Here is an 18,369-nt window from a genome sequence, read left to right as displayed (position 1 = left end):
TTCCTTAATTGTATAGGGAAAACCTATGCCCAAAGAATGATCAATCCACAATGTTAGTTCTAAGGAAGAAGAATCAATTGGGGAAGCTGTGATAGCGCACATGAAATTCATAGCAGAAAACAGCTGATATATTCAAAAGCCAAATAACACCAGTACTCCTTGAGTCTTGGCTTCCTCTGGAAAAGCCCTTGACTCTTCCAAATAATAGCTTTACCATAGTCAGCTGAATTCCTACTACATATTTCTGTGGCTTGTAGCATAACCTGTATTTCTTAATTATATGTTACATTTTTAAAAGAATTGCATAAGTACAATACCCAAAACAAGAGTAAAAACATACATATAGTATAGCAAAAATAACTTTAAATTTATATCAATAAACTAAAATCCATACAATGTAAAATATTTAAGACTAGAAGTTGCTCTTTTAGTTTAAAAGTAGATTCAATAATCTACTCTTTTGCCCTATCATATATCCCCCTTTTTCCTTTTCTGAACAAGATCACTGAATTTAATCTCCTTTGTTTAGCTTTTTTTTTTTTTTTTTTTTGGTTTTTTTGAGACAGGGTTTCCCTGTGTAGCTTTGTGCCTTTCCTGGAACTCGCTTGGTAGCCCAGGCTGGCCTCGAACTCACAGAGATCCGCCTGGCTCTGCCTCCCGAGTGCTGGGATTAAAGGCGTGCGCCACCACCGCCCGGCTTGTTTAGCTTTTATCCTGACTATTACCAATAACAACTTGTAACCAACACCCCCCCTTAAATGATAATAAACATCAATAACCCATCTTTTGGGAATGTGGGTGTTGTTTTCTAGAATACTTCTTGTTGTTTGGGGGTTATTGGTATCTCTGGACCCTGAGGAAAATTAGGATAATGGTTGTCTTGATTGGAGTAGTTTATGAGGCTGGATAACCTCAGCCAGCAGCCTTGAAGCTGGTCTGGATGCAGAACTCTGAGGAAACTGCAACAGAGGCCTTTTGAGTTGCTGGGTCATCTGGTCCATTTATTTTAATTGGTGTCTGGTTCCCTTGCTCTGAAAATACATAAACTTTTTTTTTTTCTTTTTTATTCATTGTGTAGCCCAGGCTGGCCTCAAACTCGTGATCCTCCTGCCTCCGCCTCCTTCAGCAAATCCTACCAGCGTGCGCCACCACAACCAGCAAAAAATACATAAACTTTTAAAGGTCACATACATATCTGCATTAGTATAAGTATAGACTATGTGTTGTACACAAGTTAGCCAAAGATGACTTTCTGTTTTATGTTTGAGCAGGTAAAATATACATCATGTGTTTTGTAGTTTTTTAGTTTTTTTTTTTTTTATGTTTGTAGTCAGGATTTTTTGGGGGTCCTCCTTGATCAAACCTGATCATCTTTAGCCTGGAATCAATCCACAGCCTCTCATTTCCTATGGAAATAAAAGCATAACCTCTCTCCTAAAGCAACACACCTTTTGACTTCCATTTTGAAGTCAAGATATTTTTAAAATATATAAGTTGGTTTAATCTAGCAACTTTTATAATCCAATGTCCTTTTGCAGTCAAAAAAAATTTAAAGACAAGAGAATAACATACATGATCCAGACTCTCTGTGTATTTTCCATCTTTATGTAGCTTTTATATATGTATATATTACTTCACTCACTTTTTAAGGTCTTTATTATTTTTAAACTATATTGTTTATGTCTGTCTATACCCTTTTCCTTTCCTCTCCCAAGGCTTTGCACATTTTTAAACACACTGTAACCCATTTAGAGGTGGTTTTTTTTTTCTCCCCCAATCTGGATCTGTCTTTTCTGAGCATCTGTAACCATTTATGTCTGCTGAGCAAAACCCCAAACCTACCATGCAGCATGCTGGGGGAGCTCACACTGGTGGTTCAAGCCTGCAGGCAGCCTCTGAAAGGCACCTCTCTGTACTGCAGCCCATGTGAGAAGCTGAGGAAGCCCGACATGCAGCTTAGCTCATGGTGTACTGGCAGCTGCCAGGAGATGCGTGTCTGTACTGTGGCTGGCATGTGAGACATAAGACTAGGAAGTCATGTTTGGCTCTTTTTGTGTGTTTAGAGCCTTTTAAAAGCTTTTTTAGGTCTTATGTAGATGTAGGTGCTGGACATTTGGGTGTTATTTTGTGAATATATGTTACTGATTGGTTTAATAAAGAAGCCTGACTGGTCAATAGCTGGAAAGGATAAGGTTAGGTGGGAGAACTAGACTAAGGACACTGGGAAGAAGAAGGGTGGAGTCAGAGGAGTTGCCAGCTAGACATGGAGAGGAAACAGAAGGTGCAAGATGAAAGAGAGGTAATGCCACATGGCAGAGCATAGATTAATATAAATGGGCTAATTTAAGTTGTAAGAGCTAGTTAGTAATAATCCTGAGCTATTGGCCAAGCACTTATAATTAATATTAAGTCTCTGTGATTATTTGGGAGCAGCTGCTGGGACACAGAGAAACTCCACCTACAGGCATCATTCCATAAACTGGGGAGATTAGATTGGACTATATAAAAAATAGAAAACATGCTAAGCACCAGCTAAGCACTGTCTCCTGTCTACAGATTCAATGTGATTGGTTGTCTCAAGCTTCTGCCATCATGCTGTTCCTGCTATGATGATTGCATCTAGAACATGTCTGCCCCCATGACATCCCTGCTGTGACGACTCCACCTAGAACCTCTGCCCCCATGACATCCCTGCTGTGACGACTCCACCTAGAACCTCTGCCCCATGACATCCCTGCTGTGACGACTGCATCTGCAACCTCTGCTGCCATGACATCCCTGCTGTGACGACTCCACCTGGAACCTCTGCTGCCATGACATCCCTGCTGTGATGACTCCACCTGGAACCTCTGCCCCCATGACATCCCTGCTGTGACGACTGCACCTGCAACCTCTGCCCCCATGACATCCCTGCTGTGACGACTGCACCTGGAACCTCTGCCCCCATGACATCCCTGCTGTGACGACTGCACCTGGAACCTCTGCTGCCATGACATCCCTGCTGTGACGACTGCACCTGGAATCTCTGCCCCCATGACATCCCTGCTGTGACGACTGCACCTGGAACCTCTGCTGCCATGACATCCCTGCTGTGATGACTGCACCTGCAACCTCTGCCCCCATGACATCCCTGCTGTGACAACTGCACCTGGAACCTCTGCCCCCATGACATCCCTGCTGTGACAACTGCACCTGGAACCTCTGCCCCCATGACATCCCTGCTGTGACGACTCCACCTAGAACCTCTGCCCCCATGACATCCCTGCTGTGACAACTGCATCTGCAATCTCTGCTGCCATGACATCCCTGCTGTGACGACTGCACCTGGAACCTCTGCCCCCATGACATCCCTGCTGTGACGACTGCACCTGGAACCTCTGCCCCCATGACATCCCTGCTGTGACGACTCCACCTAGAACCTCTGCCCCCATGACATCCCTGCTGTGACAACTGCATCTGCAATCTCTGCTGCCATGACATCCCTGCTGTGACGACTCCACCTAGAACCTCTGCCCCCATGACATCCCTGCTGTGACGACTGCACCTGGAATCTCTGCTGCCATGACATCCCTGCTGTGACGACTGCACCTGGAACCTCTGCCGCCATGACATCCCTGCTGTGACGACTGCACCTGGAACCTCTGCTGCCATGACATCCCTGCTGTGACGACTGCACCTGCAACCTCTGCTGCCATGACATCCCTGCTGTGATGACTGCACCTGGAACCTCTGCTGCCATGACATCCCTGCTGTGACAACTGCACCTGGAACCTCTGCCCCCATGACATCCCTGCTGTGACGACTCCACCTAGAACCTCTGCCCCCATGACATCCCTGCTGTGACAACTGCATCTGCAATCTCTGCTGCCATGACATCCCTGCTGTGACGACTGCACCTGGAACCTCTGCCGCCATGACATCCCTGCTGTGACGACTGCACCTGGAACCTCTGCCCCCATGACATCCCTGCTGTGACGACTGCACCTGGAATCTCTGCTGCCATGACATCCCTGCTGTGACGACTGCACCTGGAACCTCTGCTGCCATGACATCCCTGCTGTGACGACTGCACCTGGAATCTCTGCTGCCATGACATCCCTGCTGTGACGACTGCACCTGGAACCTCTGCTGCCATGACATCCCTGCTGTGACGACTGCACCTGGAATCTCTGCTGCCATGACATCCCTGCTGTGACGACTGCACCTGGAACCTCTGCCCCCATGACATCCCTGCTGTGATGACTCCACCTGGAACTTCCAGCCAAAACCCTCTTTCCTTAAGTTACTTTAGTTATAGTGACAAGAAAAGTGACTGCTGTAGACAAGCTTACCCAAACCATAGCATAAGACAATATACTATTATAATAATATATAATTTATGTAATTTTTATTCTGAAAATACATTTTTACAATAAAGGTCCAAGTGAAATGGCCTTCTAGATAATATGCTATGTCTACCTATGTTAAAACTCTGAAGCCAGAAATCTGTTGTTCTCTCTCTCTCTCTCTCTCTCTCTCTCTCTGTCTCTCTTGTTTTTCAAGACAGGGCTTCACTGTGTAGCCATGGATGTCCTGGAATTCTCTCTGCAGACCAGGCTAGCCTCAAACTCGGGCTGGTTGAACTCAGAGATCCGCCTGTCTCCCCTCCTGAGTGCTGGGATTAAAGGCGTGCACCACCACCACCACCCCTCTAAAGTCAGAATTCTGACATTTAGAACAAAGCCATGTGAACCAACTCCTTTACAGAACATCTCTTGACATTGCTCAGTATTTTATTCAGAATTAAAATTGATAGATGAAACTGTGCATACTATTAGGTTGCCATATAATTCCCATCGATTTCTATGTTCTGAAATGCTTATATCGTGTTGACACATCTGTATCTTAAAACATTTATGATTTTTTTAGTAGTGAAGCTCTAGGAAACTTCTAGCTTTTTTGTCATCTGAGTCACTATAAGTTGTTTATTTGTATTTATGTATTTATTTCTTTATCTGTTTGTTTGTTTTTTGAGACAGGAAACCTGGCTGTCTGGGAACTCACTCTGTAGAGCAGGCTGGCATTGAACTCAGAGATCCACCTGCCTCTTTCTCCCGAGTGCTGGGATTAAAGGTGTGCGCCATCACTGCCTGGTTGAGTAGAGCTTGTATAAGTCAGGATTCTCTAGAGGAACAAAACCGACAGAATGAATGTGTGTGTGTGTGTGTGTGTGTGTGTGTGTGTGTGTGTGTGTGTGTGTGTGTGTGTATGTGTGCTGGGTGGTTTTGTGTATCAACTTGACATAAGCTAGTGTCATCAGAGGAAGGAGCTTCAGTTGAGGAAATGTCTCCTTGAGGTCCAGCTGTAAGTGATCAATGGGGAGAGTCCAGCCCATGGTGGGTGGTGCCATCCTTGGGCTGCTGGTCCTGGGTTCTATAAGAAAGCAGACTCAGCAAGCCATGGGAAACAAGCCAGTAAGCAGCTTCCCTCTGTGGCCTCTGCTTCAGCTCCTGCCTCCAGGATCCTGCCCTGTTTTAGTTCTTTTCCTGACTTCCTTCAGTGATGAACAGCGATGCTGACGTGTAAGCCTAATAAATCCTTTCCTCCCCAACTTGCTTTTTGGTTACGGTGTTTCCTCCCCATGTGATGGACACTTCCAACAGTTCCCTTTTGGGCTCTTGTGAGTAGCGCTGCCCAGAGCAGGGGAGTGTGAATCTCTTTGGTACAATGAGTTTGTTTCCTCTGTACAATAGTAAGATGTCAAGGTCACACGGTCATTTCATTTTAAAAATTAAATTCTTAGGGTTTTTTTTTTTTTTTTCAGGAATCAGTGCTGTTTTCCATAGTGGCTGTATGAATGTGCACTCTCACCAACAGTGGGCAAGTGCTGCTCCGTATAGTCTCTACATAATCTGCCAGGAAGGGGGTTTGAGACAGCCTCACTTGGAATTACTTAACTAGACTTATTTTCCCCACCAAATTCCAGGCAGATGATCTGGCTGATGATTGCATTTAAAGAGAGACTTTGTAGCACATCAGAAGAGATGGAAGCAATTAGGGGGACCCCTTGTCTGGTGTGAGTGGACAAACAGCTCCCCCTGGAGGCCACTTGGTCTCCTAGAGGAGGTGGTGGTAACAGGGCCTGGGTGCTTCCCCAGGCAGAGTGGCGGAACAGAGAAAACCAAGACTTACCCAGTGATCGTTGGTGTGTTTCTAAACAAGCTGGTGTTGTGACCAAACCTTATTCATGGGCCCTCTGGAGTTTTCATACTCTGAAGTTTATTTCAACTGCAGTTTGATTTAAATTGAAAGCAGATATGGAGGGATTCTCTGATTAAAATCCAAAGCAGGTGCTAATCAGATAGTAAATGTAGTTGATTGGAAATTACTGGGTTTAATTAATGCCATCTAGCACTTAACTGTTGATGCATATTTGAAGCTTCTAAGAGGCAAGATTGGCCTGGGCGGCAGTTAAAAGCCATGTAAACACCCATCTTTCATGGATACCCCAAGAAGGGCAGAAAGTAAAAAGAACACTTTGTGTACGTGTCAGAGGGCTTTCAATTGCTGTGATAAAATATCCAAGAAAAACAAGTTATACAGAGGACAAGTTGTAACACAAATCTTAAAAAGGTCTTATTAATAAAAACACGGGAGCCAGATATTGGAATGAACGCTGAAAGATCAGAGAGACAGAACCAGCCACAGCTAACGTCACCTCGCCAATTCCTCAGCTGATCTTGTTTCCTCAAACTGGAAGCCTCTGAGTCTTCATCCGAATTATCTCAGCTGAACTGCTGCTAACAGCCTAAAAGCTTAGCAAACTTAGTTCTGGGTCTTCACGCCTTATATACCTTTCTGCTTCCTGCCATCACCTCCTGAGATTAAAGGCGTGTGTCACCATGTTTCCAGTGTGACCTTGAACTCACAGAGATATGGATGGATCTCTGCCTCCCAAGTGATAGGATTAAAGGTGTGTATGCCACCATTTTCTGGCCTCTATGTCTGTCTAGTGGCTGGTCTGTTCTCTGACCCCAGATAAGTTTATATATTGGGGGACACAATATAAGATAAGTTTATATATAATATAAGATAAGTTTATATATTGGGGGACACAATATCACCACAAAAAGTCCATTTTGATTCACAGGCTCAGAGATTTCAGTCCATAGACCTGGGGTGAGGCAGCCCATCCCTGGGGGCGCCTGTGGTTAAGCACAGGCGCCCAGACCATGTGGTCAGGAAGCAAAGGCACAGAGAGGAGATGGGGTCATAAATTGCTTTCAAAAGTATCTCCCAAATCAAATAACTTCACTTCCTTCCACTAGGCCACACACTTGTACATACATACATTACATATAAAATGTACATATGTATGTGTCGAAACCTTCGTATAAGTTTACAGATAAGAATGCTTTGTAGTAAGCAATTGTCTGAGAGTTTATTTGGTATATATCAAAACTTTAATTGGATGTACTAGTTTTCCCTTGTGCACAAATCAAAACCACCAGGGAGAATCTCAGGGCTGCCGTGTTAGTAAAGAGCACTAAGATGAGCATGTCTGCTCTGCCCATCGTGTGCATGTGGCAGAGAAGTAAAGAGAAATACCAAGGGGTTATCTTGGAATTGTAGAAATAAGGTCCCCAAGGTTTGTGCAACAAGGCTCTGAAGGGACACTTAAATCATTTATACCTAATCTTATGCATGCACAGGCACACACAGATATGTACAATATATATATATATATATATATATATATATATATATATATATATATATGAGTGTGCACAGTTATACCAGTATTAATTGATAGCTTCCAGATACCATACAATTCTTGGGAGACAGAATTAGCCAAACATGGTCTGCCTGGGCTCCAAGAATTGCCCAGAGGAAAGCTTTGCAAGAATGTTGATTTGAATCACATTCTGGACCTTCTGAGGCAAACCAAAGGCCCTAAGGTGTGGATTAAATTTAGCATTCATTGTTTTACTATGCATCACTGCTCATAGGGATGTGTTTTAAAAGAAAATTATGCACAATAAAAGCTTGAAACAATCCCTCATAGTTTTGAAGTAACTCTCTTTCCCATTAAAGAAAAACACATCTGGATTCATTCCATGGAGGGCTCATTAATACTGGTACCTTGTTCCTTCCACCCCACATGGTTACTATTTTCATTTCCCTCTGGGGAGCAGAGTCCCAATCTGAAATTGCTGGTAATAGGGATAATAAGCTCAGAGACGTCCTGGGAGGGACAGACTGAAAACAGTTTCCTGGCCTCTCTCCGTTGGCTATTGGAAAGGGAGATGCAGAGATGGGGTGGACTTTCTGAGAACTTCCCCTCTGAACTCCAGGAGGCCTTTCTGGCCACTGCGCCCTCTTACACTCAGCGTTACAGCAGCGGTTCTCAAAACACCACCCTTGGACCAGCAACACCAGTTCCGCTTGAGAGTCTGACTCATGCGTGTCCAAATTCTTAGGCTCCACCACAGAACAATGGATCACAGACCCTGGCACTGGGACCTAGGAAAATGTGGTTTACCGTTGTGCCATGCCTCCATTACTAATAAATTAATTGAGAAAAAAGCTGCATTCTCCCCACATTCTCTAGTCGAGTATCTGATGTTAGTTGTCAGAATGAACAGTTAGAATGCTAGCCGTCATAATCTCCCCAAGCAAGCGCTCCTAACACAAAGACTGTTGAGGGGGTCTGTGGGAGCAGGAGTAGAGGGAACGGCTGTGGAGGACACAGAAAGGCAGACAGGAAGTAGGACACTCCTGCCCCGTGCTCCTCATTCAGACGCCACACTGAGTCCTCAGGCTTGGGAGAGAACGTGGAAAAACGGCGGTTGTCACCCTGAAGGGGTTTCATAGTGTGATCAGACAAAGAGTCCCACTTTTGATGAAGGGGGATGAGACAAACTGGCCAGTGCTGTGGTCAGCTTCACGAGGTGCTGAGGTTTGGGGCATAGACAAAGGAGGAACTAGCTCTGCCCACAGCACTAGAATATGATGGGTTGAGTTGAGGCCAGGTGTGGTGGCACATGCCTGTCATCTCTGCATTCAGTCCTGCACAGCCCCTTCGAGTCACTCAAGTCTAGTGTGGTGGCACAAAGCAGTTGTAGGTAATATGCAGATGAGTAGGTTATATGCAAATGAGTTGGTAATACACAGATGAGTAGGTAATATAGATGACTTATTCTTACTGATTCCATCAAAACTTTACTTATAGCTAGGAGGTGGTGGCGGCGGCGCATGCCTTTAATCCCAGCACTTGAGATGCAGAGGCAGGTGGATCTCTGAGTTCAAGGCCAGCCTGGTCTACAGAGTGAGTTCCAAGACAGCCAGAGTTACACAGAGAAACCCTGTCTGGGAAAATAAAATAAGATAAAATAATTTTTATTTTCTAGGCTAGAGAGATGGCTCAAGGATCAGGAGCACTAGCTGCTCCTGCAGAGGACCTGTGTTCAGTCCCCAGCACCCACACGGTGGCTCAGCAGCATCGGTAGCTGCAGCTCCAGGGCTCCGACCCTCTTTTCCGGCCTCCATGGGCCACAGGCACACATGCGGTGTACAGACATGCAGGCAGGCAAAACATCTATCCATACACAGAAAATAAAGATTCTCCTCTCATAGTAGAAAGATACTTTTGCTGTACACAGCCTTTTGAATCTCCAGGTCTCTTTCCTTTAGCATTTTAATGTTATAAGTGCATGTTCCTGGCTTGTGCTGTTTCTCATGAAATGTGGTGATGTGGGTTAGTAGCTTGAATTCTTACCGTAATGCTTCTATATGTAGTGTGTCTCTCTTCCTTGATCTCCTTCAGGATTTCCTCTTTAGTTCTCATTTCTATCAGTCTGAATGTGTGTTTAGGTGTATTTTATTTTATTCTTTTGGTTTTTTAAGACAGGGTTTCTCTGTGTAGCTCTGGCTGTCCTGGAACTCACTCTGTAGACCAGGCTGGCCTCAAACTCAGAGATCTGCCTGCCTCTGCTTCCCGAGGGCTGGGATTAAAGGTGTGCACCACCACTGCCAGTGGCATATTTTATTTTGATATTTATCTTTGGAAGTCTCTGTGATTCTTGAACTGGTTTCTTTTGTTCTATTTAAAGATTTTCACTCTTTAAACATTTACTTATTTATTATTTACAGACAGGGCTGCACATATCCGAGGCTGGCCTGGAACTTATCATGTAAATAAAGGAGAATGATTTTGAACTTCTGATCCCCCTGCCTACACCTTGAGTGCTGGGATTAAGTACAGGCATTTGCCACATCCCATTTCCCCCTACACTGGGGATCAAATCCAAGGTTTTGTGCTAGGCAAACACTCTACCAACTGAATTACATCCCGGACCCTAAATGTTTTTTCTGTTCTTTCTCTCTCCTCCCAAGCTTCCAGTAAGTACGCTAAGCTACTTAGGACTTTGTCCTGCAGCACCTGGGCACTCTGTTCAATGTTTTCTCTCTCTGGGTAATTTCTGTGGACTTGTGTCCAACATGACTGATTGTTTTCTTTGATGGGCTAGATTTACTACTGGGCTTTCTGAAGTTAGACACCTCTTCCATTGTATTACCATTTCCTCCTCCTCTTCCTCCAACCGCTTCTTGTCTTCCTCCTCCTCTTCCTTTGTGATGAGGTTGAACCCATGGCCTTACACACGCCTGCATTTTTATTTTCTAGAATTTCTTTAACTTCTGTCTTTCTTTTGAAATTCCCTGCCTGTTCATGCACATGATCCATGTATTTTCATTAGACTATTTTGTGGCTTTTTTTTTTTTTTTTTGAGACAGGGTCTCACTGTGCAGCCTTGCCTGTCCTGGAATTCATTTTGTAGACCAGGCTGGCCTCAGACTCACAGAGATCTGCCTGCCTCCACTTTGAAAGTGTTGGGATCAAAGGCCGGTGCCCTCACTCCTGGTGACTACCCTGTAGTTTTACAAAGGAGACGGTTGGTGTTTTTCTCTTGTTTTGTTACATATTATGATTTTGTTTGGTTTTGGTTTCGGCACAGTTTGGAGATCAAACCCATGGCCATGTACATGGGAGGTAAGCCGTCGACCACTGAGGTAATCTCCATCCTCCCATTGGGAAATTGTATTTAAGGGCAGGTGAAATGGCTCAGACAGCAAGACTGCTTGTCGCCAAGCCTGATGACCTGACCTCAATCTCCAGACCGCATTTGGTGGAAGGAGAGAACTGACTCCTGGAAATTGTCCTCTCACTTCAAGCAACATGCCATGACATGCTCCCTCCCCAGCTCCCCTCAAATAAATAAACATAATTTGTAAAACCTTTACTTTGAGGCAGGGTCTCACTATGTAGTCCAGGCTAGCCCGAGACCTCATATTGTCCTTCCTGCCTTAGCCCTCCTGCGTAGCTGGAATTATAGGCATTTGCCACTACCCCGAGCACATTTTTCAGTTTGTTCCCCAGCACTGGGAATTGAATCTTGGTCACACAGGGGAGGCAAGCACTCTGTCACTGGGCAACAGCCCCGCCCTTGGATGCTATGGTTTTTGATTGAATGTCCAGCATCTTGTGTGAAATGAAACAAAATTAAGAAAACAGTGCTTGTTCCTGGAAATGAACACGTCTTTCCACAGGTAGGCAGTGCAGGAGTCAGCCTCATTAAAAGGTGTGCTAGAGTGAGATTTGGCCAGGATTGCTCTCACTGTACCACAGCTTCCCAGTTTCCCTTACAAAGCCTTATGCTTAGGGTAGTGTCTGGAATGCAGCAGGTTTCTCAACCCTCCTGCAGCGTGGAGCTCAGGACTCCCTGTGTACGTGGATATACCACTCAGGAACCTCTCTCCGTGTTCTTGCCTGGCAATAAGAGGCATACGGTTAGTGCTTTGACAACTGCTGTTTTCGCTAGGGTGAAGGAAGCAGAGGCAGAGGCCAGAAGAGGGCATTGGATTCCATGGTACTGGGCTTACTCACTTTGAGAACCACTATGTGGTGCTGGGAATCCCACCCGTTCTCTGCAGGAGCAGCCAGTGCTCTGAAATGTTCGGCCATCTCTCCAGGCTCTGTTTGCCTTTTGTTATTCTCAGACAGGGAGCGATGCTCACATTTTTCTAGATTGTGAGTGAAAGCAGAATTTCAGACTTGCTGATTTGTGTCTTATTAATAGGGAGATTCCATTCAGTCACTATCAGAGAACAATATTACTACGATTTTTGAATGCTGAGGATTAGCCCAGAGCCTCACACACACAAAACACACATTCTCCCCATTGAGCACACACTTGTGGGTATGTGACAGTCTCACCCTGCTGCCCCACTGGCCTTGACTTGTGCACACATGAGCAGCCCTCTTGCTCAGCCTGGCAAGCAGCTGACTACAGGCCTGAGTCATACAGTGTGTGGCTCAGAAAACAGTATTTCTTTCTTTTCAAAATGCATTTTTATTTCATGTGTACGAATTTTTTAACATTAAAATTTTGTATTTTATGTGGATGGGTGTTTTGCCTGCAAGTCTGTCTGTATATTACTTGCATGCCAGGTGCCAGAGAGGCAGACACAGATACCCGGGAACTGGATTTACAGATGGTTGTGAGCCACCATGTGGACGCTGGGAATCAAACTCTGGTCCTCAGGAAGAGGAGCCTGTGCTCTTAACAGCAGAACCAGCCCTACAAAAACAATATTTCTGATTTTAATTTTTTTAAAATGTTTGAGATAGGGTCTTACTCTGTAGCCCAGGCTGACCTTGAACTTGAAATCCTCCCTTCAGCCTTCCTAATGGGGGGATTACATGCATGGCCACCGTACTTGGTCTAAGAAGCATTCTTAAAATTATTGTTATCAAAAAGGGTTTGTTTGTTTGTTTATTCATTTATTTTTACACTTACTTGTGTGTGCACACATGAACATCTGCAAAAGTGTACGGATGGCGGCCAGAGGACAGGCTATGGCAGTTAGCCCTCTCCCTCCACCATGTGGGCCCTGGAGATTGAACTTGGGCTGTCAGTCTTGATGGCAAACTCCCTTATTTGCTGAGCCATCTTCCCAGCTCAAGAAGTTTTATTTTTTTCAGCGGCTGCATGACACTGCTTTATGTTAAGATGACAGTTTGTTCAACCAAACCTGTATTATTGCGCCCTGTATAGACTGAACACTGTGTTTTCGAGGCATCTTGCCCCAATTTGCCTCCTCTGGTAATTGTCTCTGCCAACTCCATGGGCATCTAGCTGGGTCACCAATCCTAGTGTGAAGGCCTAGACTTGACTTGACAGGCTCCATCTTTGGGAAAGGGCCACCATCTTAGACCACCTGCTCTACTCAGTTCCAGGAAAAATCTCAGAATGTGCCATGACAACAGATACAGAGCGGTAAAGTTTAACAAGATCCAGATGCTCCTGCTGACATTCTGTCTGCGATTTATGGCCCTTGAAGATATCCAGATGATCCTGTCAGCAAGTTGTGGTTCCCAGCCAAAAGTCCAATGCAATAGTTTCAAATGTAGTTTTTCACTGAAAGTCTAGACCAATAGTTTCAAAAAATCACCTTGCCCCATATCCCTTCTACCCAATCCCCAAAACTGCCAAGGCATGTAATTCCCAGCTTGTGGTCTTTTCCTTTAAAACTGTCCCCCCAACCCCTGAGACCTGGGCCACTGCATTTCCCTCCATCCTCTGTGTCAGAGCATAGGTTGACGGCCCAGGTTCAAACCTGACAATAAAGAGACCCTGTGTGCTTGCATTGGAAACTGGCTCCTTGGTGGTCTCTGGGGTTTTTTGAGACATGGGCCTGGCCTTAGGGTGAGCAGGAGGCACAGGCCCTGCTCAGCACAGCCCCTTGGCTACAGTGACTGATTCAGAGCAAGCGAGAGGAGAAACAGAGCTTTCGTCAGTTGGAGCCACCGAGGCAGAAGAACGTGCATTGTGGACGTAGCGGCCATCTTCTTCACCTCTTGAAGAAAAGCCTGAGTGTGCAGCATAAAACAGTCTGGCTTGAGAGTGGGAACTTTGGAGAGGCGAGGCCTGACAGCCTAAGCCCAGATCATGAATAGTCTTTGGTTGTCCTGCTTCTCTCCATTCTTGCTTCATGCCTGAGGCGCCCCAGTTACTGGAAGCCTTTTTTGTTTAAGTTGTTTGATACGGCTTAGTCATTGTGCAAGGAAGTATCTTCATGACTTATAACCCGTATAACCTGTATTATAAAGAAGAAACGAAGTGCCTGCATCTCCCACTCTCTCCCCCAGTAAGATGCATTCCCAGATGAGGAAATGCAGAGGCACATCTTAAAGGCTTTTGTTGCATGTGGCCAAGTTGCTGTCAATTTATTCTTTTCTCTAGATCTACATATGTCCCTGTTTCCACACAGTCACACCAATTCTAAATAGCCTTGAAATAAGAAATAAAAAAATAAAACCAACAACTCCCAGTTAGGGGCTGGGAGTGGAGCTAGCTTAGCTGGCAGAGTGCTTGGCTAAGGTGCATGGAGGCCTGGGTCGGATCCCCAGAACCACATACACCAGGCATCTCAAAGAAAAACAGAAGTTCCTAGTTAGAGGATTATTGCTTCCCACTTCCTTCCCTCTCCGCTTCCCTCCCTCTTTCCCTCCCCACTTCTTCCCTCCCTCCTTTTATCACGTCTTTCTTTTTTTTTTGAGACTGGGTCTCATGTAGACCAAGCTGGCTTCAAGCTCACAACTCATCCAAGACTGCCCTTAACTCTCTGATCCTCCTGCCTGTCCTCAGCGTGCTGGGTTTTCTGGCACCAGCCACCACACAGGGCCACAATGGCTGTCCTGGACTGACACCCCAGGACTCCCGTGTTGCTCAGTGTACTTAGCAGAACTCTTGATAGGCTTTATTTTATCTTTCCTAGTTTATTTGCTTATTACCGCCCATCCTATTTCCCTGAAGAAAAAGAGATGAAGAAGCAAAAGAGATCAAAGGAGAATAAATTGGGAATGAACCCCGAAATTAAAGGAGGTGCCTAGGATGTGTTCTGCAGTTTCACCTCCAAGAAGACTCAGCCTCTCCCAAAGCTAGTGTTGAGGACTGGCTGGACCAGTATGAATGTTCTAGAAGGAGTTAAGAAAGGGAACAGTGGCCCTACCCTGCTCTACCTCCTCAACCTAAGGCACAGTAGCTGATTGGCCAATGTCCAGTCTTGCTGCACACCCCGCCTGGGTGCTTAGGATTTAAGCGGGAGGACATCGGGAGCAGAACTCCTCGTTCCTGATCCTGGGGAACCTGGCCCACTCACAAAGATGCAGGCTCCACTCCTACTGGGGACACTGGCCTTTGTGTCCATGGCAGCGAGCCTCTGTCCGTGAGTATGGGCGTCAGAGCCAATTGGGGGTCATCAGAGCTGATTGGGGTTCATCAGAGTTGATTGGGGTTCATCAGAGTTCATTAGGGGCCATCAGAGTTGACTGGGGTCCATCAGAATTAATTGGGGGCCATCAGAGTTAGTTGGGGGCCATCAGAGTTGACTGGGGGCCATCAGAGTTGATTGGGGGCCATCAGAATTGATTAGGGCCATCAGAGTTGACTGGGGTCCATCAGAATTAATTGGGGGCCATCAGAGTTAGTTGGGGGCCATCAGAGTTGACTGGGGGCCATCAGAGTTAATTGGTGGCCATCAGAGTTGACTGGGGGCCATCAGAGTTGATTGGGGGCCATCAGAATTGATTGGGGCCATCAGAGTTGATTGGGGTTCATCAGAGTTGATCGGGGGCCATCAGAGTTAATTGGGGGCCATCAGAGTTGATTGGGGGCCAATGACTTTTTTTTGCCTGTCTTTCTCAAGCTTAAACATGGACAAGCGAAGACATACCCATGGCTTCCTTCGCTTTCTGTCTACTCTTTTTCCTTTATTCCTTTCCTAGAATGAAAAGCTGAAACACCAGACTTGAGCTTAACAACAGCAACAAGATAATATTAAAATGTGAAAATGTGTAGGCTGTTTGTATCCTGATCTCTGTGACAGGCCTAATTTTGTCCTTGATACTCCAGCCAGGTTTGGGATTTCAGGGGTGGTCACTGAGGAATCCGGGAGGGTGCTGAGACCTGTGCTGGGAGTCTCTTTCTCCTTTATTGTAAAAAGCAAGACTCGGGAAGCAAGGGCTTGCTCTGCTTAGCTGGCTGCTGGCTGCTTCCAAGGGAAGGGATTAGCTTTTCACTGAGGAATGAATCACCGCTCTGCAATTCTTTCTTCCCCTCAGTAGAAAGTACTTGGTGACAGTACCAGCCCAGCTTGCCTTCCCCTCCACACAAAAGGTTTGTTTGGATCTGAGCCCTGGGAACTGTGATGTAAAATTCACTATTACCCTGGAGACCAAGGACAAGACGCAGAAGTTGCTAGAACATTCCGGACTGAAGAAGAACTTCCACTGTGTCTCATTTTCAGTAAGTGCTGACTAGGCCTTAACGCTAATCCCTGGATTTCCAGGTCTCCTCCCAGGCTGCTCACCATAGTCTGACTTCAAGTACGGGTTTCTTCTGTAGTGCTTTGGCTAGGTTTCTTAGCTGGACTCTGTTAAACTTCAGTTCCAGGTGGGGGCTTACCCACAATTCCCTTGTCCTCACACTCTTTCAGTCCCTCACCTCTGATAACACTGCTTCTCTTCAGTGTTGTCTTAAGACTTCTCTACCCCCGTTTGACCCAGTTCTCTCCGTCTGTTCTCCCACTGCTGGGTTGAGACCGGGGACTGTGTCCCCCAGTACCCTACTCCTCCCCAGCATGCTCCTCTCCTGCCCAGGTCCCCCCACCCGCTGGTGGTACGGAAGAAGTGGTTACCATTCGAGTGTCAGGAGTCGGAAAGAACCTCAGCTTTGAAGAGGAGAAAAAAGTTCTGATTCAGAGGCAAGGGAGCGGCACGTTTGTGCAGACGGACAAACCTGTCTACACCCCCGGCCAGCAAGGTAAGGCGTGCGTGCCTCGGGACAGACAGGCTAGGAAAACGGCTGCGCATCATGACGGAGATTTGTGAATGCGTTAGCGGGTTTACAGAACCAGGAGGGAGAAGACAGGGACGTCCAGCGACCAAGTTTCTGGCCTGATTGTGAGTCTTACTCTAGCAAGAGCGTGGGTGGAGTTGCTGGTGCCTCTGGGTGTCTAAAACAAAGGTACGGTCTGTCCCAGAGGGTGGGGTGTCACACGCAGTTGGGTTAATGGTTCTTATGGGTAAGAAAGTGTCCAGGGTTTGGCTTGCACGTCTGTGATTCTGTTCATTTTAGTTTTGTGGGGCATTCCACTCTGAGGTCTCACACTAAGAGCCTGGAGAAAAACTAAGAAACTGTGTGTGTGTGGTCTTCCCCTTTCTCTCACATTGGCAAACATCCTCCCCTCTCCTCAGCCTAACGGGTTTTCCTGACGCAGGAACATGTGCGAGGAAATGAAACAGGTGGAGGAGGGGTTCTGGGATGGGAAACCCTCTTTGCTAATTATGTCCTTGCCGGTCTAGTGTTTTTCAGAATTGTCACCTTGAACAGCGACTTCATTCCAGTGAACGACAAGGTAAGGATTTAGCTGGAGGAGGGAAAGGTGTTCGATCACGGAGAATGGAGAAGGTGATGCGGGTCTGTGGGCTGTAGAACACCCTCAGGAAGGAGTCCTAGCCTCGGGCACCAGCCCACCGATGCCCAGCCCTGTCAGTGTGGGAAATTGCAAAGATGACTGGTTTTCAGCCTTACATGCACAATTCAATTAGCATGACATTCCTGAGAGATGGCTGCATCTGCTTATGTTTAAAAAGACTTTTCATAGTCGGGTGGTGGTGGTGGTGGTGGCGCACGCCTCTAATCCCAGCCCTTGGGAGGCAGAGGCAGGCAGATATCTGAGTTCAAGGCCAGCCTGGTCTACAGAGTGAGGACAGCCCTTCTACCCTGTCTTGAAAAAATAAATAAATAAATAAATAAATAAATAAATAAATAAATAAATAAATAAATAAATAGGCAAGATAATAAATAAGGTCATTTATAAAGTAATCAGTTTTCTTCTAGCAACATTGAAAGTGTGGTAACCCTTGGCAAATATACTTCAATATTCCTCCTCCAATTCAATCCTTAACATCGTGTCTTTTCCCAAAATCTTTACTTTTCATGTCGTGGGATATGGAACCCAGGGTCTGACCAATGTTAGGCAAGCACTCCCTGACGGAGCCACATTCTGATCATAAGTTTTTGTAATGGGTTTGATCTTGTTCAGGGCACGCTGTGGTTTGGTCCTACGAGCTTTGGTCCTTACCCCTTGGATGCCCCACTGCCATCTTCCTGTGTGTTTAAATGGAACTTAAATACAGGAAGGGCATTTTTTTCTGTTTTCTGTCTCCTTGGCTTCAGGGTTCCTTTCCCTGTGTGCTTGTTACAGGTGGGCAGCCATAACCACGTTCTTTCCCGATGGTCTTTTCTTTCCTGTCACCAGTAACCC

At 45.9% G+C, this 18,369-nt stretch overlaps 1 protein-coding gene across 1 annotated transcript in view; it reads left to right on the top strand.

Moving 5' to 3' along the window:
• The first annotated feature begins 16,525 nt into the window (after nt 1-16,525).
• A2ml1 (alpha-2-macroglobulin like 1) overlaps nt 16,526-18,369 on the top strand; it is a 37,944-nt gene continuing 36,100 nt past the window's right edge. Inside the window, 2 exon segments of the mRNA XM_052720929.1 lie at nt 16,526-16,862; nt 17,405-17,457. The gene's annotated coding sequence lies outside the window, so the exon portion shown is untranslated.

The sequence above is a fragment of the Peromyscus californicus genome, unplaced genomic scaffold (genome assembly GCF_007827085.1).
Source record: "Peromyscus californicus insignis strain IS unplaced genomic scaffold, ASM782708v3 Scaffold_6__1_contigs__length_162567912, whole genome shotgun sequence".
NCBI lineage: Eukaryota > Metazoa > Chordata > Mammalia > Rodentia > Cricetidae > Peromyscus > Peromyscus californicus.
The sequence above is the reverse complement of the archived record's forward strand: the minus strand, read 5'-3'. Positions and strand labels throughout refer to the sequence as shown.